This window comes from Sturnira hondurensis, unplaced genomic scaffold (genome assembly GCF_014824575.4).
Source record: "Sturnira hondurensis isolate 20B ecotype Veracruz unplaced genomic scaffold, ASM1482457v3 Scaffold0000465, whole genome shotgun sequence".
Taxonomy (NCBI): domain Eukaryota; kingdom Metazoa; phylum Chordata; class Mammalia; order Chiroptera; family Phyllostomidae; genus Sturnira; species Sturnira hondurensis.
Genome location: NW_028073096.1, coordinates 224,378 through 250,231, shown reverse-complemented (window position 1 = coordinate 250,231; position 25,854 = coordinate 224,378). Strand labels below are relative to the sequence as shown.

At 33.8% G+C, this 25,854-nt stretch overlaps 1 pseudogene; it reads left to right on the top strand.

Annotated features, from left to right (window-relative positions):
* The first annotated feature begins 11,604 nt into the window (after positions 1 to 11,604).
* LOC118983828 (pre-mRNA-splicing factor CWC22 homolog) lies at positions 11,605 to 13,675 on the top strand (annotated as a pseudogene).
* The last annotated feature ends 12,179 nt before the right edge of the window (positions 13,676 to 25,854 follow it).

The following is a 25,854-nucleotide window of genomic DNA, read 5'->3' as shown; positions in this document are numbered from 1 at the left end:
CTGGAAAGCAGGAGAGACTTTGACTGGAACTTGGTACAAAGAACTCTTGCCAGTGAAAGGTGCCACATGACTTTAGATTAATTGGAGATCTTGCCTGGACAGGCGACATAGCTCACGTGCCAGAGACCTGAAAAACAGACATGTGCTCTTTTCCTGATTTATGGTACCCGGAGTTGGGACAGTGGAAGAAGGGAGCCCTGTGTGTGTATGTGTGTGTGTGTGTGTGCGTGTGTGTGTGTAGGTGTATACACTTAAAAAATTTAATATTTTAATGAAGGCATTAGACCTGAATAGCATTAAATAAACATTTTGTTTCTTTTTCACAAATCTCTGGCATTGAGAGACATCTTTCCAATTGGCGGCGGACAGAAGAGCCCAATAGATATTAGTATACCATCCTTGGGAGGGGCCTCTGCTTTCTGAAGAAATTTTTGGCATCCCTGGGTGGGCCAAGTATTGCCCCCCCCTGGACCCTTGTTCGGTAACATAGCCATCAAAAAGATGCAAATCAAAACCATGGTGAGATACCACTTCATACCAGTCAGAATGGCCATCATAACCAAATCAATAAGCAACATGTGCTGATGAGTTTGTAGAGGAAAGGATACCTTAGTTCACTGTTGGTGGGAATGCAGACTGGTGCAGCCACTGTGGAAAACAGTATGGAATTTCCTCAGGAAACTAAAAATGGAACTGCTTTTTGATCCAACAATTTCACTGCTGGAACCCTAAGAATCCTGTTATACCAATTCAAAAGAATCTGTGCATCCCGGTGTTCATAGCAGCACAATTTACAATAGCCAAGTGCTGGAAGCAACCTAAGTGCCTATGAGTAAATGAGTGGATTAGAAAAACAATGGTATACTTACACAGTGGAATACTAGGTAATGGAAAGAAAGAATGAGCTTCTACCCTTCATGACAGCATGGGTGGATCTGGAGAGCATTATGCTAAGTGAAATAAGCCAGGTGATGAAAGACAAATACCATATGATCCCACCTATAAATGAGACAAACAACAAAGTANCCCGGTGTTCATAGCAGCACAATTTACAATAGCCAAGTGCTGGAAGCAACCTAAGTGCCTATGAGTAAATGAGTGGATTAGAAAAACAATGGTATACTTACACAGTGGAATACTAGGTAATGGAACGAAAGAATGAGCTTCTACCCTTCATGACAGCATGGGTGGATCTGGAGAGCATTATGCTAAGTGAAATAAGCCAGGTGATGAAAGACAAATACCATATGATCTCACCTATAAATGAGACAAACAACAAAATATAACTAGAGACACTGAAATAAAAAACAAACTGACAGTTGTGAGAGGGGAAGATGGAAATGGATAATAGGGGAAAATAGGGGAAGGGTTATCAAGGAACATGTATAAAGGACACATGAACCAAGCCAAAGGATTTGTGGTTGGGAGGCGAGGATGGATACGGTGGGCAGGAGTGACACAGGGAAAATGGAGACAACTGTACTTGATTGAACACCATTAATTTTTTTAAATACCTAAAAAAAAAGAAGAAATCTTACCTTTTGCCATAGCACGGTTGGACCTGGAGAACATTATGCTAAATGAATTCAGCCACTCAGAAAAAAGATAAGTACCATATGCTTTCACTTATATTTGGAATCTAATGTATAAAATAAACTAACCAACAAAATAGCTATAGTGTCTTTGTCAAAAGTAGGGGTGGAGGAGATAGGTAAATAAAGTGAAGGAATATAAAAAAACTCATAGACAAGCAACAGCATGGTGATTACCAAAGGGAAATGGGTTGGGAGAATCAGTTAAGGGTAAAAGGGAAACGCCCTGGCTGGTGTAGCTCAGTGGATTGAGCGAGGGCCTGCGAACCACAGGATCGTAGTTCTATTCCCAGTCAGGGCACATGCTTGGGTTGCAGGCCAGTTCCCAGCAGGAGACTCATGAGAGGCAACCATACACTGATATTTCTCTCCTTCTTTCATCCCTTCCCCTCTAAAGATAAATAAATAAAATCTTAAAAAAGGGTAAAAGGGAAACAAATGATGATGGAAAGTGACATGATCAAGGCAGTGAACACACAGTACGATATAGAGATTTTATGTATTACAGTATTGTACACCTTAAACCTATGTAATTTTATTAACCAATGTCACCTGAATAATTTAGTTAAAAATAAATAAAACACTTGAAAATTTCCTTGCATATAAAAAAAGAAAGAACACATTTACAAGATTAATAGGTACATACTAATGCCTGAGGGTGTTTTAATCCAGGCAGGTAAAGAAAACAAATCCCACTGATATTTGCTATCTGGGCTACCACTTTGCTCAGTTTACAATTGCTCACTGGTATCATCCATCCGTGGCATGAGGGCCAGACCAGTATATTAAACAAGGATGTGATGGGGACCACCACCTCTGAGCCTTGTAAATCTTTGAGGGGCAATTTTTTCTCTCTTTTTGAATCCAGGCTTCAGTATTGATTTTGAGTTACTATCTTGGTCAAGGGTGGAACTGGGGAGGAGTCCAGCCTCAGGGGCTTCAATTTAGCGTTTCCTGTCATAATACTCCCATTCCACAGGTAGAGAACCTATTATGAGTGATGACTTTCTCAGATAATAAGTATATTCATTTTAATAATCAATTAGGTCTCAAGATTACATCTTATGGGATGGGTTCTCGAGACTTGGTGGACAACCCGATATAGATGTGGCTACAACTCCATTTATTATCTGACTTTCATATTCATCACTCTAACCAGGCCCACAACAGAACTGTCAATGTTACCTCAGAATCATATTCAATAATCTAGAGAGTTCTCTCTCTATAGTGTAGTTTCTCTGATAAAGAGCTGAAGAAAGAAATGGAGTAATTACTCTTGTGCATACTTTTGTGCTGTTGCAAGGCTTAAAAGAACTGCTTCCTCCTTCTACTTATGGGCCTCCAGTCTGAGAATTATTACATGCCTAGAAGCTGGTTGAAGAATTAGAAAGATTTACATAGAGGTGGGTGATGGTCATCAGCTCACCTGCTTTTGGGGGGGTGGGACAAGGGGTTACATAAATCAAGCAACATTCTGTCTGTCTATTTACCTTACTTCTAGTTTCCCCATCCATGATCCTTTAGGCAATACAACAGATCACATTGTGCCAGGGGTCCCTTTGCCATTCTGGCCTGTTGCTCATTTGAGCATTATGCCAACTTTGTCTTTGATAGCTATGTGCATCCACTGGATTTAACATCATATCCAATGCTGGAAAAATCAGTTTCACAATGGCATCTTTTATTTTTTAGCCTAGAAAATAAAAAAGAAACACCACTGAGCTTCCAAATGGTGCCAGTGTCCTCCTCACTCCCTATTCCTTATTGTTTCAGTAAAGGGATTGTTTTATAGACCTTTCTATCTAGTGGGTTCCATATTTTACTTAATTAAGCCATTCTATAATGCCTACCTACTATAAACATTTATGTTAAAATACTAACCCCTAATGTAAAAGTATTAAGAGGTGGGGCCCTTGGGAAGTGATTAGAGTTAGATAAGCTCATGAGGGTGAAGCCCTCTGGAATGGAGTTAGCGTTTTTGTAAGAGATATGAGAAAATTAACTTTATTTCTTTGTTTTTAGCTGTGTAAGGACACTGTAAGTCAGCTGTCTTCAAACTAGATGAGGGTTCTCACCAGAGTTTGGCTATGATGTCACCTTGATCCCAGACTTCAATCTTCAAGAACTTCAAAAAATAAATCTCTGATTTATAAACAATCCAGTTTATATTTTGTCATAGCAGGTCAAAATAACTAAGACACTGCTTCTTGAATTTTTTATTACTCCCATCATCTTTCAAGACAATTTGATCATCTCTCTCTTTCAAGCTTTAAGAAACAATTTCTATAGCATATTATGATCAGTTTCAGGCATTCTTGTCAGGTTATTAAAGATAAGCTGTAAGAGAAAACTGACAAGTGCAAGCTCTCTTCTCAGCATGACATTCTTTCCCTGTTCACCCTAAAAATCCACTAACAACATGTGCGATTTGTTAGGTCTGACATTCTTTTGGGTAAAAATATCTTTTTGCCTGAAACTGTGATATTACTTCCCTCTTGGGCTTGCTGTTACTTCACACTAGTTATTGGTGTAGAAGCAATAAGGGAACATATAAGTAGATGTTGAGAATGTAAAATACCATCTCCTGGGGCATTTACAAGTTTTCCATGCAAAGGAAGTTTCTATTCTTTAACATATGGTGGTGGGCCACTTCTCAATCAGAAAGCTCACGGGAATCTGGGCGGTTCAAGGTCTTCAGGAACAATTGCCTTAATGCCTCTCCTCAATGTCCTAGAGTCCTTCTCAGAATGTAGAAGGATTGTTACATGCCTAGAAGGCATTGTTACATGTAGAAGGATTGTTAGCCTTCTCAATTCAGTCTCCTCGTTTTAACTCTGTTACTCTACTCTCAGAGAAAAGCCCTGGGACTCTTTCTCTGTCACAATCTGCCCTTTAATGACAAGATATAAAGGTCACATTAAATGTTGCCAGGAAATTCTGATTTTTACCTGGTGCCCTAAGGTGATAGGTAGATTGAGTCTGTAATCTATTCCTTTAGTGCCTTCATTGCACTTAACTGACACTGAAGTACTTTATAGTCCTTAAAAATGCCATTGTGCCATGGGTCTTCAAAGCTAAAGATACGACATAGCCTAGTCAAGCCCTTCTCCTTTTCCATTCTGGTGTTTTTATTAGCTCTGTTGGTTAAGTATGCTGGTGAGATAACAACTTTCTCTTAAAACCAGTAAAAGGGGTTGTTGTTGACATCCCTGGATAAGCGGCCTAATTTTTGAATCTCATACTGAGGATTGACTTCCTGTAGCTTTTTATGGCATCAACTTTCTTAGATAAACCCTAAAGCAGAATCTGAGACAGGTATTCATTCCAGTGCAAATAATTTATTTTGAAAGTGATTCCAAGACACATATAGTAGGGAAGTGAAAAAATAAGATGGTAGAGAAAAGGCAGTGTAAAAAATTGGTCTCAGGCACTTTGTGATTGAACGTAACAGGAAATTTATCCTAATGGAGAATGCTTAGATGGTGGAGTAAACCTGCATCTTAAAGGTTTTCCATTGGGGGGTAAAGGAGCTAAAGATTGCAGTGTCATTTACAATTGCCAAGATATACAAGCAGCTTAAGTGCCCAACAGTAGATGAGAGGATAAAACAATTATTGGTCATTTACACAATGGAATACTACTCAGCCATAATAAAATAAGAAAATTTTACCCTTCAAGATAGTATGAATGGACATGGAGAGCATTATGCTAAGTAAAATAAGGTAGTCAGAGAAAGACAAATACCATATGATTTCACTCATATGTGGAATCTAGTGAACAAACTGAACTAACAAGCAAAAGACAAACTCATAGAGAGAGAGAGCAGGATGACAGCTAAGGTGTTAGGAGAGGTTAGAGGGGAGCAATTGAGCAAACAAAATAGTATTCACAGACATGAACAACAGCGGGGAAGATAGCAGCAAGGCGGGAGTATATGGGACTAAATAATAATGAAAAAATACAATAAAAACAGTAACCTGAAAAAAGTGTAGATGATAAAAAACAAATACATATTTCAATTACCACTAGTCTTTTAAAAAAAATTTTTGCGGGGGTTCCTTGCTACTTCAGGCTTCAACATGGACCTTAGAAACCAGAGAAAGCCCTTGAACAAAGACAAGGAATTGCTGGCATCTGGAACCTGGGCTAAGGTACTCAGAGTCTCAAAGACAAAAGCTTCTGGGTGGATACTGGCAGGGTTGACTGAAAGTGGATTAAAAAAAACAGTTTAAAAGAAAAGGTAGCATAAAGTAGTATTTTCTAAAATTATAATCTCATAGACTTTCTTTTCAAGAGCATATTGCTGTTAAAGTTTCTTTTCCATAAACCTTTATCACAGTCACAAATTTATATAACATCTATTTTCATCTTCTGTGTACTAATATGTTATAATTTAAAAAATAATATCTTATTGGAAGATAAGAAAGTGTAACCAAGATGAGAAAGTTAATGAAGCCAGATGAACAGAAAAGTGAAAATTGGAGATCAAGGATTTTCTCATATTGATCTGTGCTTTGCTGGCTGGAAAATTAACACACACACACACAGATGGAGATGCGTTTGCATATATGAATGTATGTAAAATTTCTGTGGAAAGATTATAGTTTGTTATTGTTAGTTAAGAGAAGCAAGTACTTCAAGTTGGTGGTAATGTGGAAGAAATTGATACTATATAATGATACAACCCCCCAATTTTCCTCAAAACAAAAAAAAGATTAAATATTCAGTCTAAAACTAAAAGCATCTCTCTGTTATTAAGATATATTCCAAAAAATGCACTTATTTATTTGTTAAAATTATATTGATTATTTGGAGAGGAGTGGTACAAGTATGTGTTTCTGAAACTTTTATCTATCTCTTTACCATCTATCATGTCTGTATGCCTATCTGTGTCTATTTATGTATCTAGTCATTTATATAAATCACTTATAAATATGTATAATTATTGACAAAGTTTCCTGCAGGTGTTATCTTTTAGCCTTGGAAATTTGTTAGGAAAGTAAGAAATTTTAAAGGACTTGGAGATCCTAGGGCTGAGTGTAGTTGACACAAACCGCCCCCCCCCAAAAAAAAAAAAACAAAAAAAAAACTACTACTGGTATTCCTGGTCCGATTGTCCAAAAGTCTTAGAAATCAGAAGAAGCATCTCCATTTCCCATCTCTAAAACCATCCACTTGTGTCTTCCTACAAATAACACTGTAGTGACTTTTTGCCCAACTAGGATGATCAAGTATTTGTAGTAACTGAACTTTTAATTTTTTGAATATTTAAGTCAAGGTGCTCCTTCTTTACTTTATTTTTAAATTTTGTATTTATTGATTTTAGAAGAAGACAGAAGACACACAGAGAGAGGAACATTAATTTGCTGTTCTACCTTTTTTATGCATTCACTGGTTGATTCTTGTATGTGCCCTGACTGGAGATCAAGCCTGCAAGTTTGGAGTATCAGAACGGTGCCCTAACCAACTAACCTACCAAGGCTTACTAACTGAACTTTTAAAAGGCTGAATCAAATACGCTGACATTTTAAAAGGCGGAGTCAGATGTGAAAGACAACTTAGGATGGTCAAAATATATTAAATGTGTATTTGAACAGATACAGAAAAATTACCATCTAATTTAATATCTGTTCTAATAAAATTTTTTGGAAAACTAAGAATGGTAGAAATGGTGGGAAGCTTCTTGAAACTATTATAAGGCATCAAAAATAAAAATAAAACACCAGCCCTGGCTGGTGTGGCTCAGTGGACTGAGTTTTGGCCTATGAACTGAAATGTCACTGATTCAATTCCCAGTCAGGGCACATGCCTGGGTTATGGGCCAGGTCCCCAGTTGGGGGCATGTGAGAAACAACCAATTCATGTAACTCTCACACATTGGTCTTTCTCTCCCTCTCTTTCTCTTTCTTTTCCCTCTCTCTCTAAAAGTAAATAAATAAAAATCTTTAATATAAAATAAAGTAAAACACCAAATCCTGAAGTTAGCATCATTCAAATTGTTGAAATATTGAACTTTTCTCTCTAGGATGGTAATATGTCCAGGACATGTTCTCCTCCCCTTTCTATTGAACATGTACAGCTATTTCATTACAATAAGGCACTAAAAATACATAAAGATTTGAAAGCAAGAAGTACAATTCTCCTAACTGGCATCTTATGTAAATGTGTATGTTAAAAAATCCCAAAAGATTTACAGGAAAGAAAAAAACAAATACTATTAGAACTAAAAAGTTATTTTGGGAATGTGACAGGATAGAAATTCCATAGGCAAAATTTGAACATGTTACTATGTTGACAATGAACTCTATTAAGTTAAACTGTAAAACACTCTGGAATAAATTTAACAAATGTTTGATAAAATCTGTGCTCTAAAAATTTAAAAATATTACTGAAAGAAATTAAAGGAACCCAAGTTAAATGTGAAGAGATAACATACTCATGGATGGGAATATTTACTTTTGTTAAGATGTCAGTTTTCCCTAAATTAATCTATATAGTCCATGCTAATTAAATGAATGCCTAAATTTGCATACCAAAAATTACAGTTTTGCTAATATGTTAGACAGGGAGATGAATGGACTAGAATGGACTAGAAAGAAATATACCTGTACATAGTTAGTAAAATAATGTTTTATTTTCAACTTTATCGAGTATTATAGGTAAATAAAATTGTAAGATATTTCTCAAAGTGTACAACATGATTATTTGATACATGCAAATGTTGTGAAAGAATTCTCCCATCAAATTAATTAATACATATCCACTTCTAAGTTTACCTTTTTTGAGTGATGGTCAAATGATTTTTTAGCATGAAAGAGGAGTTAAATTAAGAAAGGGCATTTTATTTAACAAAAGTTTTTGGAATAATTGGATAATTATCTGAACAAAAGAAACATGATCCACATTGTCCCCAAATTTATTTTTGGATAAATAAATGACTGAAGATTAACAGCTAAAATTATGAAGTGTCTAGGTGAAAAATCAAAGTGATATATTCTCAATTTAGAATAAGCAAAGAACACATAGGGAACTACAAATGAGAAAATAAAAATGAAAATTGAAATCAGAGAGTTTTATTCATTGAAGATAATTTAAAAAACTGAATAAAAGCCATATACCTTAATATAATATTTATATTTCACATTTTCCCAAATCTTTAGAATATATGTGTAGGTATTCAATTCAAATTATGGATACAACCTAATATTCAAAACATTTACAGCATACAATAAGGATAAATTATTATTCTGTCACACTGATAAATATGCATGTAAAATATTAAATACTGCCATAATAGGTGCTTTTATTTTTATTTATTTTTTATTTTTGATGTGATTTTTATTGTATTTTTCTATTATTATTTAATGGCCCATGGCCCCCCTTATATCCCCCTCACAATCATGCCCATGAGTTGTGTTGTCCATGCCCATGAGTATTTTTTTTCCTTTTTGCTCAATCTCTTCATGTTGTAACCACACCCCTATAGCTGTCAACTCATTCTCTATCTATGAGTCTGTTTGTATTTTGCTTTGTTAGTTAAGTTTGTTCATTAGATTCCATAGATGAGTGAAATCATATGGTATATGTCTTTGCCTGACTGTCTCATTTCACTTAGCATAATATTTTTCAAGTCTATACATGCTATAGCAAAGAATAAAGTTCTCTTTTTTCAGGTGAGCAGTATTCCATTGTATATTGTTCTATAGCTGTTTTATCCACATATTTACAGATGAACACTTGGGCTACTCCTATATCTTGGTGATTGTATATGACACTGCAGTGAACATAGGGGTGCTTATGTTCTTTCAAATTGATGTTTGGGTTTTATCAATCATATATATTTCCAAAAGTGGGATCACTGGGTCAAAATGCAGCTCCATTTTCAATCTCTTGAGGTATCTCTATACTGCTTTCCAAAGTGGGTGCACCAGTCTGCATTCCCACCGCAAAGCAAAAGTGTTCCCTTTTGTCCACATCCTCACCAGCACTTGATGTTTGTTGATTTATTGATGATAGCCATTCTGACAGTTGTGAGATATTATCTCATTGGCAGAATAGTAAGTGAAAGCTACACTGAACTCCTCCCAGGATCAATCTGGAATTACAACTAAATTTCAGAGAAATTATACTAAATAATCAGCTTAACACTAGCTACAGAGAAGCTTTATAACCAGAGACATACAGCAGAAACCACTTCACTACAATGTGACTGGTAGGGAGTGTGGAGACACAAGAGGGTTGGCTAGGCTCCCATGGGCAGCAGCCGAAGTACCAGAGGTATATTTCAGTGGTTGGTGGTTTCCCACTGAGAATGTGAGGTCTAAACTCCAAAATGGACTCTGCATCACCAGAGTTGGATAGGAACCTAAATAACATCCAGATGTGAAAAGCAGCAGGGGTTTTGTCTTCCAGGGAGAGATAGCTGGAGACCCAGAGAAACTCTTAAAGAGCCAATACACAAAATTCTGTTTGCAGCCACTTGTCTTGTGCACTGGCAGAGGGAGGGCAGAGTGGGCTAGAGATGCCTGAGAAGAGTCTGGGGTTCATGGCTCTGGGGGAGAGAATAAAAGAAGAACTGAGGGAACAGCCTCCAGGATCCCTGTGTTGTGTCATACCCCAAACTGCAGAAGCCATCTTTCTCAGGCAGAGCACTCCTCTGTGAATAACAACAACCCAAGGGGAAGAGATAACTCTGCTGGCACGAATTACTCTGCCCCATCCTGTGGGACACTGGAAAAGTAATTCTAAGAGGGAGACTCATAGCATTACAGGCTTATCTCAAAAAAAAAAGGAAAAAGCTCACATAATTAGTGTTTTTAAAGTATAGCAAAATGTAATACATTTTATTGTAGTAATGCAGAAAGTTAAATGTTAGACAATTTATCACTGTAATCCATTACATTTGAGAAAAGCTCTGTTACTATGGTTGACACAGAGTAAGTACTTCATAAGCATTAGCAGATTACATTGAAAATGGAAATTAAATTTTTTGCCCCCTCAAGATAATCCTTGGAGCAATAGCATAAAACTGATATAATTACATAACATTTAACTATCAGAAGTAAACAGTAAATAATTTATTTAGAAGGCATTCCAATAACATTTTTATATTAAAAAACAAGGATGTCTATTACTGCCACTGGTAATCTTTGTTTTACTAGAACTATTTTAGTGCATAAAACAAAAGAAAATATGTAAGTATTATGCAGTATTGTAAGTATCATAAAGACATAAGCAAAAAAAAAAACCCTCTGATTCTGTATATCCAAGATTACCAATTATTGAATTCTAAAAACAAAAATTGAAATAATAAATTTGTTTATGACCATCATGGTACATCTAGTGTGATGGCTGCTCATTGGAGCTCCAGGTGACCATTGCAGCCAGAAAAAGTAAACTGTCAAAGATCTCATACCATTTGGTACTTGTTATCTGTATTAACTTAAAGAGTCTGATTATAGGATCAACCAGCAAGAGAAATGAAAAGTAGTATGGCACAGATAAAGTGTTCTGCAGGTCATGACAGAAGGGAGAACTATAATTAATTTTTACTAAGTAAAATATAATTTATATTTACTAAGTGCCCACCAGTAATTGAGTGGCTATAAAATATGGTACATTTACACAATGGAATACTACACAGCAGAAAGAAGGAAGGAGCTCCTACTCTTCATGAAAGCATGGATGGAACTTGAGGACATTATGATAAATGAAATAAGCCAAGTGGTGAAAGAGAAACACACATAATTTCAGCTATAAGTGAAACCTAATCAACAAAACAAATAAGCAAGGAAAATGTAACCAGAGACATTGAAATGATGAACAAACTGACAGTAACCAGAGGGGAGATGGGAGGGGATAATGGGAGAAATATAGGGGAAGGGTTGTCAAGGAACATGAATAAAGGGCAAATGGACAAGGCGAAAGGGAATAGGTTCAAGGGTGGGGCAGGAGGCCATGGTAGGTGAAAATGGAGACAACTGTACTTGAAAAATAATGAAAAAATCTTAATTTTCAAAAAGACTATTGAAGAAATGATAAGCAACTTTGACTGCTTCAAAATTTGTGGCAAATCTTGTTAACCAAAATGTGGCACATGAAATCGTTTGCTTAAAGATGCTCACTTTGCTCCTGGAAAGTCAACAGGTGATAGTGTTGATGTAGATACTTGTTTTATCAAGAAAAATGGATTCAAATTAAAACAAGCATGATCAAGAGGAATCAATGATGTATTTGAATGACTTCCAAAGGTTCTCCATGACTCTAAACTTAACAAAAGAGTTCAGCATATAATTGAAGTGATGTTTGATGTAAGGAAAGTTGTATTCAAGAACGACTTGTTATCCTAGAAGGAATTTACTTAGTGGAAGAAGATGATCAGTTCACCCAGGTGCTCTCTCTTTGGAAGATGACTAAACAATAGATCTTAAGCTTTGCAATATTGATCATAATCTTATGGACAATGAAAAAAGTACAAAGCTATTGATAAGGAAATTCTTGATGAAGGATAGAGTGACTCAAACACAGACCAAAATGCTGGATATAGTGAAGAGGAGGAGGAAAAAAGACAAAGAGGGAGACAAAGATGAAGGACAACAGGTGATTATTTGTGACAAGATGGAAATCAGTCTAGTCTTATTTTGTTGTAAAATTTATCTTACTATGTAGTCAGGTTTAGATATTGAAGAATGTGTTCACAAATTTCTGAAAATGGAGTTTTCTGAAAGCCAAGCAAAAGAGCTCTGCAACATTATACTTCATTGCTGTGCTCAACAAAGGACATAGGAGAATTTTTTGGCTTAGTAACTGGGCAATGTTGCATGCTAGAAAGAATACATGGAATCCTTTGAAACTATTTTTGAAGAACAATATGATACCAGCCAGCACTTGGAAACAAACAAATTAGAAATGTTGCTAAGATGTTTACTCATCTTCTATACAGATTCACTTCAGTGGCGGTATTCGTGAATGTATAAAGCTGAATAAAGAAACCACTATGTCCTCCTGTAGAACTTTTGTTAAAATATTTTTCCCAGAACTGTGTGAATACATGTGTCTTCCTAAACTTAATGCAAGATTAAAGAATGAAATTCTACAGCCATTCTATGAAGGGTTATTACATGAGATAATCACAAAAATAGTTTGCCATCAACATTTTTACTTCTATAGTTCTTGGAGGTTTAACAAATAAATTGCATGAGCATCTCAAAAATACAGTGAAAGTCATTATGGCACAGTAACCAGAAACTGAGCCAAATAAATCCTCCCTGCCCTTTTCCTCTCCCATGTCATCTTCTGTGGAGTCTGATTCCTCTGCTTTAGCTTCTTTTGGAAAGCAGTGAAAACAGTTCAGAGTTTTTTCAGGGGAAGACAGTGATTCTTCATGTGTCAGCAGTCAGATCTCAGCCTCAGCTAAAGATATAAGAAAGAAGGGCTTTGGCTGGTGTGGCTTAGTGGATTGAGCGTGGGCCTGCAAACCAAAGGATCATGGTTCAATTCCCAGTCAGGGCACATGCCTGGGTTTGCAGGCAAGTTCCCAACATGGGACACACAAGAGGCAACCATACATTGATATTTCTCTCCCTCTCTCCTTTCCTACCCTTTTAAAAGATAAAGAAATACGATCTTAAGAAAAAAAAAAGGGGGGGGGGGCAAGGGAACACCAGAAGTAAAGAAGTAGATAAATTGATCAGGAAACAACAAACAAATGATAGGAAATAGGAAGAAAGATCAGAGCAAAGGCAGCAAGAAACAAATACTAAAAGGGAACAGTCAGAAAAAATCAAAGATAAAAATTGAAGAGATCCAAATTGGAGAGATCCCATAAGAAAATTTATTTCAGACAGAGGTGTTCCTTCTGAATGAAATAGTTACAGTAATGAGTAACAAAAAAAACAAAAAATGCACCAAGATTTGGAAAATAAATGTGGTGATTCCAATCAAAGTGAAAAGAAAAGGACAGAAAACATTCAGACTCTAGAAGTAATAAAGATAGGTATCAGAGTGGTGCAGAGAGGCAATAGGAAAAATCAAGCAGATACTCTGAATAATCCAGTGAATCAAAGATAAGATCTGGTAAATAAAAAATCTCCAACAAAGCAAAAAAGAATCTACAAAATCACAAAAACTGAACCATACTTTGTCAGTTGAAATAAATTATTTTTGCATTGATTAATAAACTTTATAAAATTTCTTGTATAAAGCAATGGTTTGCCTATAAATTAAAAAAATATTTTAACATGTTTTATATAACTGATGCATCTCAAGGCCCTCCACATAAAATTATTTGACAAGTTGTATCAGAGTGGGATATAATTTTTGCATGTATTTTGTTAATAAAATGATTAAAGAATTTTAAAAAGACTATCAAAAAAGTTTATTGTTTCCAGCTATAACCAAAAGAAATATAAAATAAACAGTGCACTGATTTACAGCAGCAAGAAAATTGTAAAGAAACTGAAAATAATTCCAACAAGAAAGGTTCAAGGATAACAAATATCAATAAAACATTAATAAAGCACATTAAGGAAGTCCTGTAAAATCAAAGACTATATGGCATTAATTCAAGGTAAGATAAAATGTTGAGGTAAAAATTTTCTTCAAGTCATCAATTCAATTTGAAACCAAACTAAAAACTCAATGTTTTAGATAAACTAGAGATGCTGGTTTTTTATTATAATAATATGGAAAAATTGATAACTTGAATAAATAGCAATGGGGTTTATATTACTTAAAAGATATCAAAACATATTACATTGCCCTAATTGGTGTGCCTCAGTGGACTGAGTGCTGGTCTGTAAACCAAAGGGCTGCCGGTTCGATTTCTGGTCAGGACACATGCCTGGGTTCTGGGCCAGGTCCCTGTGGGGGGCACATGAGAGACAATCATGCATTAATATTTCTCTCCTTCAATTTCTACTTCCCTTCCCCTCTCTCTAAAAATAAATAAATGATATCTTTTAAAAAACATAAAAGCCAGTAATTAAAAATTGTTATTTTTTACTTCCTTATCCATGTAACAATCACATAAATATTATAATTTATTATATAATAAGGTGACATTTCAAATTATTGTTAAATAATAAGTTAGCCAATGGCTGCTAAAGGTATCAATTATCCACACATATTGGATTTAATAAGAATAATAAATAATGGACTTTTAAAGAATATTTATTTTTAAATAGTACTTCACTATGAAAATATTTAAGTTTGATAGTAATTTTTATTTAATTTTCTTTAGCTAAAATGTTCTTGCCTTACCTTTGACTTTGAGCACAGATTCTTTTCTCACTGAATTTTTTTCAATTCCTTGCTTATTTCAAGATTTTAAAATTAAAATAATTGTCAAATTATTTTGCCTACTTCAAATACCCACCTATTTTTTATAGACATGGAGTTCGGTTGCTTTTTTTTTCTTTTTAATTATGCTGCTATGCTCTCCAAATTTCTTAACTACTAAGGAGGTGTCTGTCTTTTTTTGGATGCAGTATTGTCTGTTTTGCTGAATGGGTTTTAATATAACATTTTTCTCAGTATTGCCAAATACTATTATGTGTGGTTTATTTTCATTTGGCTTTCCATTTGATGCTTTAGTTTATCTCCTGTGAAAATTTAAGGCTATTACTTGGCTTGATTTTTGTAAATTTTCAGAAATACTTCATAAAAAGCTTTCTTCTATTTAAAATAATGACATTTTAACTTAGAATAGAGACTGAACATAAGAAATAAAGCACTGCATTCTCTTACTATTCATTAATTCTTTCTCAATGTCAAATAGAACTGTTTGCAATCATTACTTTTTATGAAGGCTTTTGTTGTTATTTTCTTTTTTAAATGTCATTTTCCCCTACAATATACAGGCTATTTTATTCTATAAATAACTTGGAAAATGTAAGATTCATATATATATATATATATAGCTAACACCAATCTCAGTGCAATAGCAATGGCATTTATTAGCTTGTTGAAAACACTTAGAGTTGCTTAATATACAATGAAGACTTTGAAGTTCAAAAATACAATGTATTAATGTAATCAAATTCAAGTCTGTCTCAAGGCACATGTTTTCAAGTATGAAGAACCAAGATACATTGATCTCAGCTTGCTGAATGAGAAATACACGTTCTTTATTCCTGTGATCCTTTCTACTTCTACCTAAAGTCTAAATTTTTCATTTGGACACCCTAAAATAAAATGTCATCCAGAAAAATTCCATAGAGATGACATTATCACACAGAAGACAATAAAAACCTATTTAATACTGTAGAATAAGACTCCATCTGAGATATTACTACCATAATGAAAATAATTTGATTTTGTGTGTGCAAGTGTGTGTGTGTGAACAGTCATATGCATGTAGCTCATGATTTAGTTTAAAAAGAACTTGAGGAATTCCAAGGAATTTTTAGCACTAAGTACTTTAATAATTGGAATAAACTTAGAGCATTACAAGGTAATGACTTTTTGCCTAGTAATTCATAGAAAAAAACAGCACAAATTTTATTGACTTATTTGCATGAAAACACATTCTAGTTGGACAGTACATCAGTATGTACTTTGGACATATGACATAAAACTTTTGTGCCCCAAAATCCACATTATAAAATGAGGAAAAAATAAGTACAATGTGATGTATGGCAGTTAAAACATTAGACTATTTTCATTTACATCACAGCTTTCACCCATAACAGGCAAATGTTAATTAGTTGGTTAAAAAAATCTTAGTTTCACTCATTTTTTTCATTTCTGTAAACATTAAGGTTCTCCCTGATAAATAAATTATATAGTAAACAAAAAATGTCGTTAAACTATATAATGTTTTGAGCTTCACTGAGAGTATACATACTAGTTATAATATTATTTACAAAGATGTTATTATTCATCTGTTGTAATGTGTAATTCATTAAGCTTGTAATGTGTCACTCTCAACCATACAATATAAGGGTGATGGGAGGCATTAACTTCATTTGTACAGTGAGAGGGAAAAATTAAATGCTGTGTTTGAGCTCACATAGATGATATTGTTAGATTTTGATTAGAACCCAGCTACCTTCATTACAATTCAAATAATTGTAATTATTTGAAGTGTACCCACCACAGAAGCTCTTGGGGCTCCCTGTCTATCCTCTTTGATCTGAGGTTACCATAGCTATGTGATGCACTAATTAAACATAAGTCTTGTTTTATCTACAATTATTACATAATACAACCTCTAAATTACACATTAAGGTCTGGAGTCATAGAAGTGAAATTAGTCACCAAAGATCATATGGCAGAATCAGGTGGAAAATCCCTGCATGTTAATCACTGCTTTCTTTTGCCCTATTTCACTGGAGAGTTTTCATTCTTTTTATGTTCATATGATATGTCCACCAGGACAAATATGGAAAAGTTTATTGAACTGTCTCTAATTTATGGCTTTGCTATAATATTTGAAACTACCATGGGTACTGGAATTCTTTGTCTTCTCTTTATAACACATTTTACATGATGCATTTCATTTTATACAAAGTCTTCATTTTTACAAAACACAAAGTGACTGCTCAGTAAAATGGATGATCACTTATTTTTGAAATGAGTTGCAGGTCATATTCTTATATAAAAACCAAGTACTTCCAAAATTCCTCAAATTTTTTCCATGCACACAAAGTTGTAACGACTATAGCTCATACAAAAATTGCCATTAGGAAGGATTTGGAATTTTTTTATAGAGAGAATGTTTTAATATTTGTTGTAACAGTATTTACACAAAGCAATGTACTTGTAGGATATTACTAGCTTTAGGCTTTCTCCAGGTCTGAACAAACTCAATTCCCATATTCCCACAGCAATTTTTAAGTGGAAAAGGAGAAGACAGACCTGGAGCCAAATGTAGTAGTGATCCAATAATAGGTGAAAATCAATATTGATTAAACAAAATTTAATAGTTGTGGTACTATACACTACCCGCTTTTGCTCTCACATTCTGGGGTGGAGAACAAGGACGAGCATAGTAGTTGGAAAGAGTGCTGCGGTCATGTTACCCAAACTCAGAGAAGATGATCACACCATAATAATTTTAATAGTAAGAGTTCACAATATTTATTAATCACTTACTATGGACCTTTGAGATAAATGTTTGAGATATTTTGTTTATTCTTTGGACCAAGTCTATTATTAATAATATTAATTTCTTCATTTTTGCCCAAGATAATATAACTATAAATGAACAGATCTGAAACTAAAATATACTTATAACTTTATAGTTTTTAGTTAATAAAATATAATGCCTCTCATATAAAGTCTTAGTAATTGTTTCTTGCTGATCTAAACATAATATGGGTAATCAAATGTAAATAATAAAAAAACAAAGAATACTATTTGCAACTTGAGACTTGCCTATATTTTGATACTTTTAAAGTTACACAGTTTTTCTTAATTTAACTTTTTTTCTTACATGTGGGGTGGATCTTAAGAAGTTAACACATTTGTTTATGGAGATATTTTCAATATAAAATAATTAATTTATTATTGTGTATTTATATAATCAGGAGTATTTAAAATAATTTTAATTACTAAAAGTTATTCTACATCTTTTCAATTTATTAATGTGGTTTTATTACCACATTTTATTTATTTTGAAAAATTTATAATTAGCAAATTTAAAGTGATAGAAATTAAGTTGGCTAACATCTAGAAATATATAATTCATTGGGAAAACAATTGCTAGTTCTACTAAGGTTTTAGAAGTCCTAGTGGGACCTCAGTCCCAAAGTTCTTTATATACCTATGAGTTTTAGTGGACTTGGCAGATAACAAATTTTATTTCTTTCTAAATCTTGTAATATTTTACTTTTTATTGTGTGGTACAACACACACACTTTTCTCATAGAGGACAGCTTCATCCCTCTGAACTGCAGACCCTGTGCCACTTGTACAGTGTTTCTCTGCTCAGACTAACCTGAGCAGAGTCCAAAACATTTGTCTCTGATATTGATGAGTTCAAACGCATATCAATTTGTCATTTGCCACATATTTATCAACCAGATTACAGACTATTTCCAGACCAACACAGTTAAAGGCCTTTACTAAACGTGATGTTTTTGAAATCTAGTTTATTTCAACATGCATATATTTTAGTTTAATATTTCTTAATGTCAAGCTAACAATAATTCAAAAGTGTCAAACAAGAATGTTAGACTTTATAAATCTATTACTTTTTATTAATTTGTTTGGGTACAATATTATACTATATCCTCACTTTGCTATTTCAGTCCTGAATAGTACACAGCTGCTGGTAGTTACCATGACATCAAATTTTAAGGAACCATGGCTAAGACATTTATAATGGGATATTGTAAGTCAAATAGCATGCACAAATGAATCAAGTAAAATAAATATTTGAACAGAACTTTTCATATTCCACACAAAGAAGCTAAAGGCAAAACGTAAAGTTTTTGTTTACATAGGTGGCTAAGCTAACATCTGAAATAATATCAATTACTGCATTGTTAAAAAAGATAAATTGTTTTTATAAGATTGCATATGAATTGCAAAATGTAATTGAGACTCAATTTACACATATGCCTTAAAATCTGTTTACAAGAAAATATTTGTTGAAAAAATATATATGTAGTATATTAAAATAATTAAAGAAATATATGCTCATCAATATTTGTCTACAATCAAGCTAAATTAAATCACCTTTGTAGGAAGGCAAAACATTATGCCTACATATATTTATTATTACATTAATAACTTTTAACATTGTGTGATTCCCTCAATATAACATTTTATCCTCTATGTTTTAAATGTAGCTTAAAATTAGGCTTTAAGTATAATATTTATTGAACCCTTCTCAAATTTAAGGTATAGTTCTAGATTATATAAGTAATATAATGATAGAGATATAATATTTCCCTACAATTAGTTTAAATATAATAAGAAAATAATATAAAAATATCTCTGGTGATAAAAACATTCCAAATTAATGGTACGGATGATAAGCAAGATAGTAATTTACCAAAGATAGATCATACCAAAGAGTGGTATGATCAATGGATTATAAATATAGAACACTTTACATTGAGTAAATTCAATGTAGAGATGATAAATTTGAAAATAGAAAGCCTAGGTTTACATTATTTTTTTAATATAAAATATTTTAATTGATTTTGAAAACATATAAAAACAAATTTCAGCTGTTTCAATAAAAAAAGAACTGAGATGCTACTGCAATATTCAATCACTGTTGTTTTAGTAGGTACAACAGAAAATTGAAACAGCTGAATTTCTTATATTTTAGCTTTGAATCAATTCCTGTTATCTAAACTTTCTAAACTTTAATTTCTTCCACAGTATTTTCTCCATAATAGCACTTTATAGGTATAATTGTATCATATGTTATAGGTACTTTTGTGAGAATTATATTATAAATCATGGGTTGAATAATATGCACATTGTTGTGTTAAAAGCACTTAATTAATATTAAATTATAGATTTAAATTAAGATTAAATTAAGCAACATTAGTTAGCATCAATGGGTATAGCCTAAACTACTGTTTTTGTTTGTTCATTTGTTTGTTTTTGCTTGTTTGCTTTCATGCCTATTTCCTGATTTGGCCCAACTTAATATTTGTATAAGCCTAAGAAGTTACAACAAAAACTGTAAAGATAAAGGTGGGAAAACTAGCATAGAAGAGTTGTTAGCTATTCAGAAAACTCACAGTGGTTTTGTAATAGTATTTAATTGAGGTTTTTGTTTTCCATAACTTTGGTAGTTTACAGTTCATAACCACAAGGGATATTTTTAGAACAGGTAATGCAAAGTGATTTCCCACGGAATATGTGGTAATACTGAGAAAAAAATTCTTAGTTAAAATTTCCTGTCTCATTGCACTTCACTACTCACAAAGATTGATTAGGCTCACAGAGAGGTTCAGTTAAGATCTAGGATAACCTAGAAATACAATAAAATTATTGATAAAATTCAAACTTAAGATCAGCCTTTTTGCCTAGGGAAATTTTAGAATTTAATTATGATCACTTTTTTGTCATTAGATATAACTGTTGTGGACTAGATCTTTAACGAAAGGATCTGATAGAAAGCAACAACTTTAAAAACAGCACAGCAATGCATAAATTTCCTGGGTACTTACCAAAAAACAGCCAATATTTCAACACCATTCTGATTCAAAATGTCAACACCATGAATTTTATTAAGAAATAGAGAGTCAGCACTCCAGGAAGACAAGCAACCCAATCAAAAAATAGGCAAGAGACTTGAACAGACACTTCTCCAAGGAGGACATACAGAGGGCCCAGAGACATACGAAAAGATGCTCAGCATCACTAGCCAACAGAGAGATGAAAATTAAAACCACAAGGAGATACCGCTTCACACCAGTCAGAATGGCCATCATAAGTAATTCAACAAACAAGCGTTGGACAGGATGTGGAGAAAAGGGAACCCTAGTGCACTGTTGGTGGAAATGCAGACTGATGCAGTCACTGTGGAAAATAGTATCAAATTTGGTCAGAAAACTAAAAATAGAATTGCCTTTTAACCCAGCAATATCATTGCTGGGATTATACCCTAAAAATTTTTAAACACCACTTCAGAAGAACCTAAGCACCTCAATGTTCATAGCAGCACAATTTACAATAGCCAAGTACTGAAAGTAACCTAAGTGCCTATCAGTAAATGAGTGGATTAAAAACCTGTGGTACATTTACACAATGGAATACTAAGCAGCAAAGAGAAAGAAGAAGCCCCTACCCTTTGCAACAGCATGGATGGAACTGGAGAGCATTATGCTAAGCAAAATAAGCCAGGAGATGCGGGACAAATACCATATGATCTCGCCTTTAACAGGAATCTAATCAACAAAAGAAAAAAGCAAGCAAAATATAACCAGAGACATTGAAATAAAGAACAATCTGACAGTAACCAGAGGGTAGGTTGGAGGAGATAATGGGAGAAAGGGATTTTAGGGACAACTATAAAGGACACATGAACAAAACCAAGGGGGATGTGGAAGCAAGGGAGGGAGGGAGGTTTGGCTGGGGTTGGGAGGCGGGGAAGTGGTGGGGGGGTAAAGTCAGACAACTGTAGTTGAACAACAATAAAATAATTTAAAAAAAGAAGAAATAGTCAGCTAGGGTTGTCCTAGAGCACAGCTGGTACATGCTTTCCAAATCCCATGATTTTAAGTACATTGCCACAGTTGTTGCATACCAGCTGGGGTTTCTTCTGGGAGTAACTCAACAATCCTAAAACAGATTGTTATAATTAGTTCTCAATCATTTAAGGTCCAAACTTCTGAAAATCTGATTGAGCAAGTGATGGTATATCTAGAGGTCATGTACCTCAATAAAAACAATTTATTACATATAAAAATATGTTTAAAACACAAATTTCTCACAGTTAATATTGTGAAATTTTATAATTTAGGTAAGTTCTACTTATTAAATCAAAGGCATTCAACTATGTAATTGAAAGTTTGATGACATTTGTGTATACTCAATGTAACTAAATTTTAATATTGTAATTCTTCTTTTATTCTTCCTATATTAGCAGTGCTAGGGAACAGTCAAATCAATTAAACAAAGTTGAAAAGTTGTAAAAAACCATAATAATGGAAATTTGGTTCATTTCTCCTGGATAAAAAGTGTTGAATTAATTTTATTATTCACTAAATGTAATACATATACACACATGTGTTCATTATGCATGCAAATTATATGTATGTATCACAACTACATGTATATTAATATACATATATGCATATATCTCACATCTAGTGGGTAATAAAATATATGTTGTACATATTACATGTATAATGTATATTATACATATGTGAATTCTTACAGTTTAAGAATTTAGTAATTCTTTAGTAAGAATTTAGTAATTCTTAAACTGTAAGAAACATCAAAAGGTAAAAAGCTTTAAGCACATTAAACCATATCAAATAAAGTTTTAAAATGTGTATTCATCTGTCATAACAGTAGAAACAATTTTTTTAGTTTATTTTTGTCCTCTGTTGTGGGAGACAGTGCAAAATATGTTAAGAAGTTGAAGCTTATTAAGCAAAACCTTGTAAAATTGGCAGATCTATACTTTACCCTGAATGCTGACATAACTTCCTTTTCTGGCTCAGGGGAAATTTTTCAGGGGAAACTTTTTCGAGCAAAGAACTATATGTGTTTCAAATTCATTCATTTAGAAAATACTGAGGGGTTAGTACATGCCTGATCATCTTCAAGACATCAGGAATATAACAAATAAAATTATTTTATTGAGCTTACTTTCTAGTCATAGCAGAGTGGAAATAACACATACACATGTATAATATGTCAGGTCATGTTAGGCAAGCTTCATCAAAATCTGTGTTTTTTTAAATGTATCTAAGATGTGGTCTTATTTTAGTGGCTATTTCTCCCAAATGTAGAGTGAACATAACTCATGTGTGGCCACTTCTTCTGAAGGCTTATTAGATAGCTTTCTCTCCTATGTCCTCACTTCATCAACTGTCCCTGTGGCCATAACGAGGCCTTAAAAGAAGCTGTGCTGAAAATGAGATGAGTCTCTGATTCTGAGTCCCCATGAAAACAACTACACAGTGACCAAAAACATTTTATACCAACATATGAAAATTAAATAAGCTCATTATGCTTGAGTCATTACGTATCAGGTGACATATTTTTACTTCAGTTTAATTATGTTAATTATTCCACATAGAAAAATACAATAATGTAATGAAAGAAGATACACTTAGCTAGTTGGGGTCTGGAGGAACTCATGGTGGTTAGGTAAGCCTTTCTCTTAAAATGACTTAAATAAGTAAAGTAAAATGCCCTGACTGAGGTTTTTACCCACCACTTATCACTATATAACCACTGGCTCCCCATCCCCACTTAGAACTACTCAGGTATTCCTATAACCCTTCTGTATTGGAACATTTTTATGCTCTTTCGAGGTCATCTCTATTGTTGGCATATACTTATGCTATTATTTTATTCAACTTAAAATTCTATCTTTGCTCTCACTATTTCTTCCAGATACCTCCTCACCACCCATTCTGTATTACAAGATTTCTAGAATATGTGTCCGTGTCCATTGCTTCTCTTCCCATGCTTCTATGGATGCTCTGTAATCAAAGTTTTGATGCTAATCTACTGAAACTACTACCTACGCCAAGTTCTTCAAAGACCACACTACACAGTCCTATGGTCATTTCTTGAGACTTATCCTATAGGGTGGGTAAAGACATTTGATACAGTTCTTTTCTTTGAAACTGTTCCTCTCTGTGGCTTTCAGGATGCCACACTCACTTCGTATTACTTTTATTTTTCTTCTTATTGAGTCTTTTCTATTTTAGTTGTTCTTCATTATCTCCTCCTTCTTTTTAATGTTGCTGATTTCAGTGCTCAGTCCCGGAGAGTTTCCTCTCTCCTATCTATCTTCACTTTGTAGCTTACTTCATTCAGTCCAATAGATTGATATAATATCTCTATGCTAATGATTTCCCCAATCTTTCCAGGCCATCTCTTTCCCTTATATTTCTTACTGGCATTTCCTATTATGTCCAAAATCAAGTCCCTGAATTACATAGGTCTGCAACTCCTTTCGTCCGTCTTAGTTATATGCACCCACATTTTTAAGGTGTTAAGGTCCCGAAACTTGAGACTCCCTGACTTCTCCTTTTTTAATCATTCCCAGACTCTCACTCCAATTTCCCAATGCATTCTGGCAGTTTAAAATGTATAGAAATTCATGCACGTTTTAACTTCTCAGCTTACCGCCACCCCTTACTCAAATGTTGTGATCTCCAGAGTCTCCAATATGGCTCCTTGTTTGTGCCATAGCCCTTTGCACTCTCCTCAAAAAAACAGCCAGAATAATTAAATTAAAATGTCATCCCTCTGCTCACATGACTTGAATGTCTTCCCAACTCATTCATAGTAAAACCCAATTTTTAAAAATTATAAAGCCTGCAAGATTGAAAAATTCTTTACCTCTCCAGTGTCCTCTTTTGTCTACTACTCACATTGGTCACCATGCACACCAGTCTCCTTGATGAGAGACCCCTGATATGAGAATCTCCAGAATTCACTTACTGATGCCGACACCATGTGTCAACATGGAAACTACCTCTCTTTCTGTAAGTTTTATTTAAGACACCTTACCAAGGGTGCTATTCTTGGCCAAACTCTCTAAAATCCTGACAGTCTATGATTCCCCCTGCTTTAGTTTTTGTTAGTAATTACCTCTGTTTAACATATGAACATCCCTGGCAGGCCACAGACAATAATTAATTAATATGTGGATACACATATTAATAAAATTTTATATGCACAAACACACTCGTTTATTGTCTCTGCTTTTTTTATAAACTGCTGGAGGGCTGGGCTTTTTTCTGCTTTTTCACTTACTATATCTTCCATGTTCAAAATAGACCATAGTACATAGAAGATGCAGAATAAATATTTATGGAATGCTTGTCTAAAGTAATTGGACGGTACTATAAATTGTAGAGACAGTGTGAGTGCTATGTTTATATAATCAATATAACACCCTCAGCTATAGTTCTAAATTATTCTGCACCAAAATATTTTAATATAAAAATATAGTTTCAGCCCTGGCTCGTGTAGCTCAGTGGATTGAGCGCGGGCCTGGGAAACCACACGATCGAGGTTCGATTCCTAGTCAGGGCACATGCCTGGGTTGCAGGCCAGTTCCCAGCAGGGGACACACTAGAGGCAACCATACATTGATGTTTCTCTCCCTCTCTCCTTCCCTTCTCCTCTAAAGATAAATAAATAAAATCTTTAAAAAAGATTATAAAAATATATATATAGTTTCATACTCTGTGTTGAATTTAGTTTGCCAAAATATCCTGAATATATAATAACCATTTTAAATTAACTCTTTTATTTTTTGTAAACCATTTTTTAACCTAAAGTCATTAATGATAATCAGAGATAAAATACAAAATTACAGGCTTAAAAAAACTTTAAAATGATGAGTGATTATAAGAGTATCTTTTTTCACAAGTTTTACTTCAAAAATAGATTTTAATAAAAATTGGTCTTTTTGCATTTTTACATGATGTTATGCCTATTTCTACCCAAACCTATACCTTCTACAGGATTCTCAATCATTCAGGAATGAGACAATTCACTTTTCTTTCCATCAACTGTGATTTCTAACAATGGTGTTCCTGACTTTCTTCATTTCAGTGAGTCTTCATAGGAGAAGTCACAAAGTAACTTTCTAAAATAG